The sequence below is a fragment of the Pleurodeles waltl genome, chromosome 5 (assembly GCF_031143425.1).
Source record: "Pleurodeles waltl isolate 20211129_DDA chromosome 5, aPleWal1.hap1.20221129, whole genome shotgun sequence".
Lineage (NCBI taxonomy): Eukaryota > Metazoa > Chordata > Amphibia > Caudata > Salamandridae > Pleurodeles > Pleurodeles waltl.
The window spans coordinates 424,559,553-424,573,275 of NC_090444.1; the positions used below are offsets into that span (position 1 = coordinate 424,559,553).

Sequence of the window (13,723 nt, forward strand, 5' to 3'; positions counted from 1 at the left end):
CTGCTGGAAATGTGACCCAGGAATAGAAAATTTCTGTTCTATATGCTGGATGAGCCTCAACAACAAATGTAACAGGACCCCCCTGGGCCATTAGGCCATGTGCCAATAAATGTGCAGTAAGGGGTGGTCGCATATTGACTGCAATTGCTACCAGTTGCGGGTTCGCCATGATGAATGGTAATTTTTGTTCAGAGATAAGCACACCAAATGGGGATTATCCTTTTAGGGTTCAAGCTTGTACAACCTACAACGTTAGTTAGGTACTCCCTACTTAGCGGAGGAGGAAAATCCTCAATACCACCATGGACGTCTCTGTATATAGTACTGAGGTGTCTTGCAGTGAGACACAGATACTCAGGAGGACACGAAAATTAGAGCCTGACCAAACGTTGGTGGCGACATGTCGCGTAGGTCCTCATCCTAATGAGACTACTGGATTCGGGCGGCAGGATCACTTGTACTGTGCGGGACTGAGTCTGTACCCACTACAGGTGACACCTGTTGGCCTAATCCGGGTTTTGTTCCGGCTAACTAGCAGTGCCTCATCTCTACTCAAGAGCAGGGATGATTGGGCGACCGAGCGCATGACAAATGACTCCTCAGGGAAATCGTGGTCACTCAGATCTCATCCGTTTCGCTCAGTTACATTAGTTTCACATATGCAAGGACAGTCATATGGAGAGTATAGTTCAATAAGGTTTTATTAAATTAACTGCATCTTAGATAATAAAGCATGTATTGCAATAACTAGGACAATGAAGCATGACAGGATTGAAATTGTGACAAGGAGAGTGAAACATAAAAATAGCGCTACCATATTGTCACTAAGATCGTTCGGAATAGTTACTACCTAGGCTAAGTAAGAGCACAGCATGTTAAGCTCTAATTCTGCCCTTCCCCTGGGAAGACATCATCCCTCATACCTGAGCGAGAGGCCTGTAGTTTACTTAAGCAGCTGCAGCAAAACACCCAGCAATCAGCATACAGTCATGGTCATCTGGCTGGAATCTCTCTCTAATGTACATGTGTTTTTATAATAAAACAGCTGATGTTCCAAGAAAGGATTCCCACGTAAGAGTGTGTATGTTTCTGTGCACATTAGAAACAAAACGTGCCACTTTTGCCGGCAATCTATCTTACTGCAGCCTTGAGAAAAGCACAGAGTGAAAGAAATGGCAAAGAAAAGCTAGATAAAGAAAATAAAACAAGACCACAAATGTGGCTATTGTTAAAATATTAAAACAAAGCTGAGTAAAATATATCTCAGTTAAAGTACACAGCGGCAGGCCTAGTTTGCTAAAATAACGTGTATAAAACTATAGCTAAAATGGCTACACAACAACACCACCTTAATGTAAGGGCATGCTTTTGTACCACCACTAGCTCCCCTACCCTACTCATAAAACTCAGAGAAGGCACACTGCTTGTGAATAAATTCACCCACAAATGGGACCCCAATAGACCTAAATTCCTAAACCGTCTATTTTGCACCAACTGTATTGATGATGTTGACCATGTACTATTCTTTTGTCCGGCATATATCAAACCTAGGAGGTCATGGCTTAGGCCAATTTGTATTACCCTGGGCAGGAGGCCCTTTAGCAAAGCTATTGTCCCATTAATCCATGCAACATTATTTTACATAACCATAACAAATAGTATGTATTTCTTTTTATTTTCCACTAGTGGTTTTATAATATAGTGCATTGAAGATAAATGTAACAAAATGAACTGCTGCTACGTACTTTGTTTTAACATTAACACCTATTTATGAGTGTTTTTATATTTTTATTGCATGTTTTATGAGCTTGATTGCGAAATAAACATTTACTATACAATACACTGTTGCCATGGTTTGTGCTGGAGTGTGCGCCTGGCTCCCTGCCCGCCTGCACCTTCTTGGGGCCCTGTCGTGGCCGTTGATTTCCAGGATGCTTAACTACCGCAAGAAGGATGCTATCCTGCTAGAAGCATGCAAAGCAGAGCCTCTACAGTTTCAATCCTCACGTCATGATCTTTCCCGACTACTCTAGCCTAACCTACCTGCAAAGGAAATCATTTAACAAGGTCAAGCAAAAATTCAGAGAACTGAACGTCCAATGCATGCTGAATTATCCTGCATGCCTTTAAGTGATTTTCCATCACCGCACACATTTCTTTAATAACCTGGAGATGGCCTAGGAATGGACAATGAAACACCGGGATATTATGGTGCCAGGGGCGCCATTTCTTGGGACCCAGATGGGAGCCTGACTGGCCTGGGTGGGGGACCTGCAGACCCAGGATGCCATGAACCCCGAGACACCGTACTCACACCAGGAGATGGTCGAGATCCTCTGATTCCGACAGCCGCAATACACCAGATCACCCTATCCTCCCGGACGGGGGGGTTCCCTTTCGTAGGGAGAGTACTGATGTGACTCCCGACCGGTGAGATCTAAGAGGGGGAGCCTATGGCCTTGATTAACAGGCACTGAATACATTTGCACAGCGGATTCATCCATAGAAGGAGCTCCACACTACCCACCCATCAATGGTTTGACTGTTTAGATGTACTCGGGGAAATGTTCAGGCGACAGATTATGGTAGGCAAGTATGGGAAGGTGAGGAGCGAGGGGGAATTTGGGTACTGTAATTTGTTTATACTTATTTAGCACCACCCTCATTTGTGATATAACCCATGACACTACTGGGAGACAGGGGCATGTTCTCGCTCTGTCAACTGGGATACACACACTCTACTTACACTTCTGTCCACAATAATCTAAGTGATCAATCTGCTTATGTCATGGAATTTGAACTATCTGCTGGACCGCATTAAGCAGATAGCCGTCCTCTAATACACAAAATGTACAGGCCCCTTATCCTGATGCTTCAAGATACCCACTTGCCGGGGTCACACTACCCTTTCCTCCAATGCTATGGCTATGATAGGATTTACCACACAGACTTTGCTCGAGGATCCCTGAGGTGATGATTCTTCTTCACAGGAGCCTGACCCTCTCAGTGACGGCCACTATGGCTGACCCCCTGGGTAGATAGGGGAGCCTTTTCGAAGGGAAGCATTATGACTTCCTCAGCGTATACATTTCACCCCACCTGCATACAGAGACCCTGGCCTTCCTGACTTGACTTCTCTTCAAGATGTCACAAGGTACAATGGTGACTGGGGAGGCTTTAACACCACTCTGAGGTGAACCCAAGAACTTAGATGTCTTGGGTACTCCAACGGCAGACACCTGTTGCATGCTGCTAAACTAAGGGACTGGATGCAGACCATAGGCTGTGTGATAGCTGGAGAACCTGGCCTCCCTATGAGAGGGAATACACTCATACAGGGGCATCACACAAATCGCTTTCACGTATAGATCTCTTGCTCCACCCCGTGGCCTTCCTGCTGCAGGTCACCTCGGTAGACATACACCCTAGTGGGATACTGGACCACTCTCTGGTGATGGTGGTGCTGGGGGGCAGCGGTTGTGGCACGTGGCCATCTCAATGCCTGGTGCCTCCACAGTGAAAACTGCGCATAGCTCTACTCCCTAGAATTAGATTGCTAAGTCCTATTCAACAAGGATACAGCAGGCTCTCCAAGCATCCTCTGGACAGCAGGCAGGGCACCTTTAGAGAGATCGCCATGGGTCAGGTTCAAAAGGTTGATTGGGAGAAGGCAGGAGCCCTGGTCACTCTTGAGATCCCCATGCTGGATCTCAAGCACAGACGTAGAGCATTCCCGACCGAGATCCTTAACCATCAGCTGATGAAAGCAAAGGAGGCCCTCTGTCAAATTGCATTGAAAGAGGCCCGCCATTGTTGGATGGCCTCCACCCAGAGGGTCTATGAGTATAGCGATAAGTCCAGAAAGCTGCTGTACTGGCTAGTCACCAGGAGCATGATGTCCCATAGGATCTCAGATATCTGTGAAAATCCCGACCCCCAGCCATTACATCCAGTGGCACTGTCTCAGCCTTCGCTGTATTTTATGAATCGCTTAATGCCCACTGGAGAATGCCCACCTCATCAACGCCAGCACCCCCCAACAGATCGGGCAGTCCTTGATGACCATATTACAGAGAATGAAATTACATCCTCAATCCATGACCTGAAGTCTGGTAAGACATCGGGCCCTGACAGCTTCCATACTGAGTACTATTGTAGGAGTTCTGCCCAGATGGCATCACATCTTCTGGTTGTGGTGAAGTGGAGATTTTCCTCCAACATTGATATGCCCACCATCGTGGTCATACATACATAGGGAGGGCCATTTCCCTGATCAACGCAGAGGTTAAAATATTTGCCAGGCTCCTTTCCAACAGGCTCTGCCCATTTCTCAACAAACTGATTTATCCGGATCATTGCGGCTTCATGTGGAATACGGTACCGGGCACAGTATCCATGGGCTTCATTTGTCTATGGCCCATATGGGAGACCTGAAGGGACCCCTCTCTCGTCTACTTCTAGACTTTGGAAAGGTCTTTGACATAGCTGACTGGTCCTTTCTGGCCAGAGTGTGGGAAAGGTGGGGCTGGGTCCCAGGTTTCACAGGTTTCTTGGCACTTAGTGCTCCAAACTGCAGGCACGGACTGTGGTGAATGGGGTCCTGTAACATTTTTTCCCATTATAATTGCTTCTTTTCGCTCTTGTGATTGAGCCCCTTGCATGACTGATACGCTGTGATGCCCAGGTGGCAGGTTTGGAGTGGTCAGTGGGCATGGAAGATAGAAGAGCGCTATACGCGGATTATATCCTGCTTCCCCTCTCTTCAAACTTCAGGTCCCTATTGTATGGAAATCTGGCCTTATATGAACAATCTGAGAAAATCCCTCATGGTTCCACTCAGAGGGGGGTGGGGAGCCACTGTGGTAAGTGCCAGTGCCGCTCTGCACCACCAGTTTTAAATATCTTTGGGTCCACTTTACTAGAAATCCTGCTGAGATATGGAAACTCAATTTTAACTTCATAAATTGGCAGACAAAGACAGACCGCCAAAGCGGAGGGACGTTGGCTCTGCAGATCACCGAGAAAGTGGTCATAGTTAAAATGGTGATATTCCCAAGTACCCAAGTATCTCTATGTCCTTTAATACCTTCCCTTTCATGGCCCAGAACCCTGCTTTTGCAGCCTGGCCTCCATGTTTCGCTCCTTCATCTGGTTCTGCCGCCCTCCACATGTAACTCATGACAAGCAGAGAAAGTCAGTCTAAGTCAGAGGTCTAGGCATGGCAGACTTCCAGCTTTACTACAGAGCCACACACTTACTGGTTCTCAATGATTGGCTAATCGGAGGATGGGGCAACCCAGCTTACTGAACTAAACTCTTGCTTCTTTGACTGCATCAACCGATGGGGATCCTATATGATGAACCAATCCCCAGCCCTCTCCATGAGGTCACCAGGGTGGCCCTACAGATTTGGTGGGAGGTGTCCAGGAGTATGTGGTGGGGGAAAACATTGACACTCTGGGCCCCGCTCTTGCAGGGCTGTTGCCTTTTGCACATGGTCCACCTATTGGGGTTTGCCAAATGGGACAGGATCAGTATTATCACACTCAGGGATGTGTGCCTGGGCAGGGCACCTTTCAGGATATCCAAAGACACTTCTCCCATTCCGAAACACAATTCCACAAGTATCTGCAGCTGCAGCACATTCTACATCCACCTGTACACTGGTCTGCTGCTTACGCCCAATTATTTGGTGTCCAAAGGCTCATGACAAGCACCTCATCACTCTGGGCACTTCTCATTTCGAAAGTTGCAGAGAGAAGGTCTACGATTGGGTCCATAGGCAATATTTGCACTTGGAATGTGAAAAATTGGGCATTGGTCCATGTTTCCAACTGTGGATTCAATGTAGTTATGCCTCTCCCAAGGAGATGGTGTGAGTCAGTGGCCACCTATCGCAGCCTTTTTGCATCTCTAAGGGCATCCTTCAGGCCTCTCCACAGTCACCAGTGCTATTCGCCCAATATATGGAACCCTTTTCAGAATGGGTATGCTGCAATCTAGACATCATGAGCATACCTATGGGTGGCAGAAAACATAAAGCTGCATTATATGCAGATGAGGACTTGCTGGTCCTAACCAACCCACCTACTTAACTACCAGCAGTGATGTGTGAGCTGACTGCCTTTGGCTTGTATTGTGGCTTCAACAAAAATTGACAGAAATCATCAGCAGTGAATCTCACTATTCCCAAAATCGACCAAGCCCTACTTGAAAACCAATTCCCATTTGTTTGGGCCCAATAGGGGATAGGATACCTGGGCCTACAACTTCACTGCACACCCAGACACACTGCGGACCATAACAATACCTCGTTGTTGGAGACTGTAGAAAAGTACCCTCTTTTTGGCATGGCTACCCCCTATTTTTGCCTGTTGACAGTGTGTTTTGATTGTGTGCACTGGGATCCTGCTAACCAGGACCCCAATGACTGTGCTCTCTCCCTTTAAACTTGGTTGCTTGGACCACAAACACCTCACATATGCATGCTGGTGCCCCCTTATAAGTCTCTAGAATATGGTACCCAGGGCATTGGGACACCAGGGGTTCTCCATGGGCTGCAGCATGTACTTTGACACCCATGGGGGCATGTGTAAAATGTGTCTGCAGGCCTGCCATTGCAGCCTGCATGAAAAGGTGTAGCACCTTTTCACTACAGGTCACTGCACCAGGTCACTGTTAGTCACCCCTATGGAGGGCCTCCAAACCCAGAGAGCAGGTACCTGTGTGTGAGGGCACCCCTGCATGAGCAGAGGTGCCCCCACGAACTCCAGCTCCATTTTCCTGGACTTCTTGAACCTGGGCATGTTTGGTATCATACCCCAATACTGTTGCCAGTATTGGTTGTATGATTCCATGCACTCTGGAGGCTCTTTAGAGGACCCCAAGCATTGTTCCTACCAGCTTTCTGGGTTTTTCCGGGCAGCCCAAGGCACTGCCACTACTCAGATGGGTTTCTGCCCTCTTGCTGCTGGATCAGCTCAAGCGCAGGAAGGCAGAACAAAGGATGTGGTGGCAACACCCTCTCCCTTTGGAAATAGGTGTTACATGGCTTGGGAGGAGTAGCTTCCCCAAGCCACTGGTATGCTTTAAAGGGCACATTTGGTGCCCTCCTTGCATAAACCAGTCTCCACCGGTTCAGGGACCTCCAGTCCCTGCTCTTGCGTGAAACTGGACATTGGAAAGGGGAGTGACCACTCCCCTGTCCATCACCTCCCCAGGGGTGGTGCCCAGAGCTCCTCCAGATAGTCCCTTGATTCTGCTATCTTGAATACATGGTGGGCAGAGGCTTCTGGGAGCATCTGAGCGGCCAGGTCATGCAGGTGATGTCAGGACCCCTCCTGATAGGTGGTCACCTGGCTAGGTGACTAATCCCCCTTCCAGGGCTATTTAGGGTCTTCCTCTTGGGTGAGTCCTCAGACTCGACATGCAAGACTACAGCAGGAATCTTCTGCAACATTTACCTCGACTTCTGGCCTCTGAAAACTGCAACTGGACTTCACAGGGACCTGCAGCAACAGCGACAACCTCGGCTTGCAACATTGGTTCTCCGGCTCTTTCAAGCAATTGCAACATATCCCCAGCTGTGCAACGAGTCACTTCCCTGCATTCGCAGGCACTAACTGCAATGACGACTGGCTGTGTGGATCTCCTCTATCCTGAGCTGCGTGGATCCTGCATCACGCATGGTAGTCTGGAGTGGTCCCCTTGGTCCTCTCTGCCAGCTGCCCAACTTTTGTGAAGGTAGGCCCTTGCCTTCCCAGGCAGGACAGCACCTCCGTGCACTGCTTATCTTGCAGCTACTAAGGCTTGTTGACATCTCCTCCACAGGATCTTCAGGCTCTGTGTAGCTCCAGCCTCTAGCACTTTTCCCTGTGATGCACAGGCCTCTGTGTGCTTCTCCTGTGACGTGGGACCTCTTCTCAGGTGTGCTGTGTGGGCCTCTCAGCGACTCTTAGGCCCCTTGCCTGTGGGTCTTCTGTGGGGGCTACCTCTTCTTGTTTGGACTCTCTGCATGCTGAGGGTTGCCTGGGACTCTCCCCATGGGTTGAGTCCCCATTATACCTTGCTGGTCTCAAGCAACTCCACTTATACATCAACTGTAACATTTGTCTTTGTCAATGCTTGTTGGTCATTTTTCCACACCACCGACTGACTGCAATCCTTCACCAGGCGTGGGACGTTAACTTCATCATCCAGGAACTCTTCACCTGCTCCAGTGCTGCATTGCTGAGGGTCTTCGTCTCACCGTCGACTAACTCTCTCATCCACAGGCGAGTGGGCGTGGCTCCTGCCACGACTAGACACTCCAACGTGAACTGGACTTGTTCCCCATCTTTTCCCGGTCTTCTTCTTCAGGATCCACCTTTAGTTTCTTGCAGTCTTGTCTGGGTCTTGCAATATGCTTCTGTGAAGTCCTGTGGGTTGGTTTAGGTAGAACCAGTAACTTACCTCTTTCCTCCTGGTCGCTGGCAGCACTCTGGTACTTACCTTTGGGGTTTCCTAGTTCCTCCTGTTCCCCTCTACTGATTCAACTTCCTTGGTTGGGGACCCGACCTCTGCATCCCATTTTTTTTTTTAGTATATAGTTTGGTTCCCCCCCCCAGCCTTTAGTAATACCTATTGCTTTTCACTGTTTTCCATTACTTCTTATGTCTGTTTCCAATTGCTACTGTACATACACTAATGTGTTCACTTACCTACTATTGGAGAATTGCCTATCTAGTAATTTAGTATTTGTGTAACTAAAATAAATTACAATTTAGTGTTGTGACACTGTGTGGTTCTTTCATGTGTGTAAGTGCTGTGTGGTATTGCATTAGCTTTTCGTGTATCCTAGATAAGTCTTGGCTGCTCATCCACTGCTACATCTAGAGAGCCTGGCTTCTAGACACTGGCTACACTTCACTAATAAGGGGATATCTGGACCTGGTATAAGGTGTTAATATCTTAGGTATTCACCACACACCAGGCCAGTTTCCTATAGATACTGCCTGCACCGATCTCTCCAAGTGGAAAGGGTATGGCCTCTCCTGGCTGGGGCGACTGGCCGCTGTTAAAGTGACTTTTACTGTCTGAGATTCTTTGTATTATTGAGACATACCCTCTCCAACCATGTGTACTGGATAAACTACAAAGTCTTATTGAAGACTTTATTTGGGAAGTGAAAAAAGCATGCATAGCGAGAAACTGGCTTATTTACCAAGGTCGGAGAGTGGAATAGGCATCCCCCACTTCCTATGCTACTATCAGACAGCGCAGTTGCATTGCATGGTAGAATGCTCTAGACCTAATGCCGAAAAGTACTGGTGCTATATTGACCAGGCAGTTGCCGGCATCCACATTTGCAAACAGCCCTAGTTCCAGAAACAGCACCAACCTCTGGGAGTATATAGTTCACCTGTCATTCGCCCTACAATGGGAGTTTGGGACATGGTAGGAGTCCGGGGGACATTGTCCACTCCCATCTCCCCACAGATGCCCATTATAGGGATCCGGATCCACCCCCCCCAGCACTATGGGACTACTCCTTTATACAGTGGTGTGGTAGGAAGCCAACTGCAAGAGGGTGGGCAATCTATTTAAAGAAAATGGCCTTATGGGCTTCACTCAGCTCCAACATGATTGTGAGCTATCAGCTTCCGCCTTTTAACAATACACCGCTATCTGGCACTGGGTGCCTGGCCCACTAGTATGTCCAGATGCAGACAGGCCACTTACGGCCTTTGAGAAATGGCTTCTGACCCACTTTTCTGACAAGTGTATCCTTTCTGGCATCTATTCCTTCCTCAAAATGCCCCAAGCACTCCTGCCATCACCAGCACAGCGGATGTGGGAGGTGGAATGTGAGCGCACCTTGACCACAAAGGAATGGCGAAACATTTTACATCAAGCCCACGCCTTGGCCCGCAGTTCCACTATCAAAGAAATGTTCCTCAAAATCACACATTGTTGGTACTATACTCCAGCTAGAATTGCCCAGTAGAAGGGGCAGTGATGATACGTGCTGGTGCTACTGTGGCCAGGTAGGTATTCTTACCCACCTTGTGTGGCACTGTCTCCAGATAAAACCTTTCTGGACAGCGGTCTTACATGCATTCGACGACATATGCAAAACTGATTTCCCTAAGTTTCCTAGTTATATCTTTCTAGGCCTACTGAATCCTTTGACCTATTCTCTCAAATCCACCAAAGGATGCGCTATCACGCTGCTACTGAGAGTGGCCAAATACCTGTTGCTCTCTCGGTGGGGCACAGATAAGATTTGATGAGGCCTGACTGGCTCCATAAAGTGTGGGACCTGATGGGTATGGAGAAGCTGATGGCGGGTGTGACACAGATGCTCCCACAGTTTGATAAGGTGTGGGGACTATGCATACGTTACCTGTCTGATGAATTTAGGAAACTCACTCACCCAAAACACTTGCACCTTCTCAGACTGATACATTCTGATCGAGCTCCAGTGTGACCTACTAATCATCATGATCTCTCTCATCCTATTGGCACTTCCCACTTTTCTTTGATATCCCTTACGGGTGTGATTTGACAGCAGATTTTAGCTACCTCTCCTGACCCACACTTTCTGTTCCCTTAATTCAAGTTATTTTTTTCCCACCGGCCAGCGGATGTAGGTAGTGGTATGTTGTACATTCTCTGCTGAAATTCAATAAACAGAACTCACCATAAAGGACACAATGGGAAGCAATAAAGGAGCATTTTGGGAAAAACTGAACCCAGAGTAGGGGGAAGCAGTGGACAGTGGCAAGAAAGAAACAGAGGCATTTGAGGCAGGGAGGCAACAGAATAAAAAATAAAAAAAAGCTAAGAAGAGGTGGGTGATGCATTGGAAGAGCTGTGATACAGGGGAGGAGCGAGAAATACTGCACCTACAAGGGGTTGGTATCTGACTGGGCAAAGCATCACACAAGAGAGAGAGCAAGAAACATATGCACTCTTATAAAGTGGTGAAAGAAAAAGAAAAAAAGTACTTCCCTGGATGTGAGCAAAGGAAGGTTACAAGTCCTCCAGTCAAAAGTATGGTAAAAAAGCTATGCTCCAGGGCAGGGGTAAACATAAAAAGCGGAAAGGATGTAATTGAATAAGAAGCAAGTAAATGAAAGTGACAAGAAAGCTAACCAATTGTAAGCAATTAGTTGGCTCCAAGTCCACTGTAATTTTTTGGTGTGGTCCACACGAGGTCCTTCGACAACAGACATCTAATAGCTGTCTGTAGGCGAGACCGGAACTAGCATTTGCAATGTAATGGGTCTCTCGTTTGCTCGAGTTAGAGCTATTAGCGTTTTAAACTCCTAACCGGGCTTTTCTTGCCACCTAAACTGAAAAGTAAAACAGTTTCACATAAGCGAGCCAACTGCCGCCATGAGCGCAAAGCAGACACACAAAAGGAAACAGAAGTTCGCTTTCAGTGAAACATATCGGAAAAAGTGCGATTATCCCAGTAACCGGCAAAAGTGCAACTATCCATGTAACAGTGCCGATGTCATGCGAAGCGCCCAGTAACTGCCGAACGGGATCGCGCAGCCTGCTAAATAAAGAGAAAAAGTAGTCCAGAAACCATACAGAAAACATCGAGCCTCGTATGCTTTCAGTAGTTGGCTGGGGTGCTTGAGGCAGGCTAAACACCGGAAAAGGTACGACATGAGCATGCCTTTTACTAATGAAATCAAGTGAAAGGGCGTGCAGTGGGAGTGGTTTAAAGCCCATAGAGAAATTACACCAGGGACAGAGCGCTTTACGCGCTCAGCCCTAAAAAGGAGGGGTGCTCATGCAGGCATACGTTTTTGGTGTTACATTTAACTCACTAAAAGAGTAGCACTTTTTCAGTGCAAAACGCTCATCCACTGTTCTCTTTTTATTCTTTGTTTAAATGTAGTCAGGGGCTCAAAGGTCTACGGATTTACAAAGTAATATAAATGAGATAAATACAGAGTTATTTACACAACAAATGAAAAGTCCTTTAGGCCTCGAAAGGGGTATGGAAAGAGCAATACAAATACCAGAACATAACATGCAATACAATGCTTAAAAAGCCTCCTTTCTGTTGGAGAATCTTTTGGAAGCTGTATAACTTAAAATTTCAATTAGATATGTGCTTAATGTGAGCATTGAAAAATACCACTATGCAGCCACAACCCAGATGTTCCATACTGCACATGAACAATGTTCTTGGATTCCTCAACATAGGTACATTACAGCATAAAATACCATTAGCGGCAACACTGACTTCTACAGTACATTGGATACACACAAAATAACTATCTTCAGGTAAATCTATTTATCTTTTTGACCTAAGTACACATTTTACTATGATTTACGCCCATGTTGTGGTGCAGAAGAATAGACCAGGCCCTGTGAGACCTCTAACGTTTTTACATAATGCCAATTTCCATTCCGTCCCATTCTGCTGCTTTATATGCCCATCGAAAGAGCTTATTGAAATGCCTGCAGTTGATAAATGGTTGCAGGAACGTGCTCCAAGAATCACATTCAATGAAGCACGTCACTTGGCACACTGAGCCTTCCATTGCTGAGAAACCAAAACAGCATGTCACTGCTACAAGCACATTAATATGTATGTGGAAGCAATGAACAACCTAGAAAAATGTAATTACTAACTAAACTATTGAACTCAAATACAATATTGTGATTTCATTCTGGATAACCTTGCCAAATGGCAACGCAGTTGTTCGAATATTCCATTTTTTTTATGGTAAATGTAAAGATGAACAAAGGCAGGGTAATGTCCTATGGGTCATCATGACCACTCCCACTCTCCAGCCCACACTGGGAACACCCACTTTACTAATGGGCTGTACTCTTTACTGAAGTTATGTAGAGGGCTTACAACTGACATGTTTGGAATCTTACATGGATTAGGATCTGAGTAGTAATATATAATCTTCAAAACGATTACTAATATTTGAAGCAAATTTCTTCTACTTTTACGTCATCACTTCTTGTATTTAAGAATTCCCAGCCGATGATTTAATACACCTAAATATACAAATACTGTTATCGAGTTTCAACCAATGATGACAGTCTTTCAGTCACTGGTACCTCATTCCCAGAGTATTTCCTTGATGTTGCCTGTTTTCTGAATGTTGTCAATAGAATTTGACCGCTGCGGTGATCTATAGCAAACACATATTTCTAAAAGTGGATTAGCAACACACAAATAAATATAGCTATCACTGTACTGTCTCCAATTTATTATAATTCTTTTAATAGCTGTTTTAATACAAACGAATTTAGTTAACTTATTACCACTACCGACATATTCATATTTACCGCTCTTACAGAGACTATTGTGCATTGGCTTGGAGATAGCAGAAGGCAGCATAGCAATTTGAAGGCAATTGTTAGCAACGGTGATGGAATGGCAGTGGGAAATAAAAGTCAATGCGCACAGGAGGGATGACACAGCAAAGGAAACAACCTGCTCTAAGATACCACGCACACACATTATCTGCATGACCGTCAGTTAGTGGTAACCACTGTTCCTGGAGATCATGAACTCTGCGGCAGGAATAGGAAGAGAACAAGATTCGATGGCTTCTGCTTACTTGATGTATTTGCATTCCATGCCCATCCCTTACGTCTTCAGGAGCACATAGAATGCTGAAAAGAAGCTATGGGTAACACATCTGGTCAACCTTAAGTGATTAATGGTCAAAGAATCAGCATTTTGAAGCACTGATGTCCT

The 13,723-nt window shown here is 46.3% G+C and overlaps 1 protein-coding gene across 2 annotated transcripts in view; it reads right to left on the reverse strand.

The window, feature by feature from the left end:
• The window catches only part of EML6 (EMAP like 6), an 854,573-nt gene that overhangs the window by 499,339 nt on the left and 341,511 nt on the right, over positions 1–13,723 (reverse strand). The window lies entirely within an intron of this gene.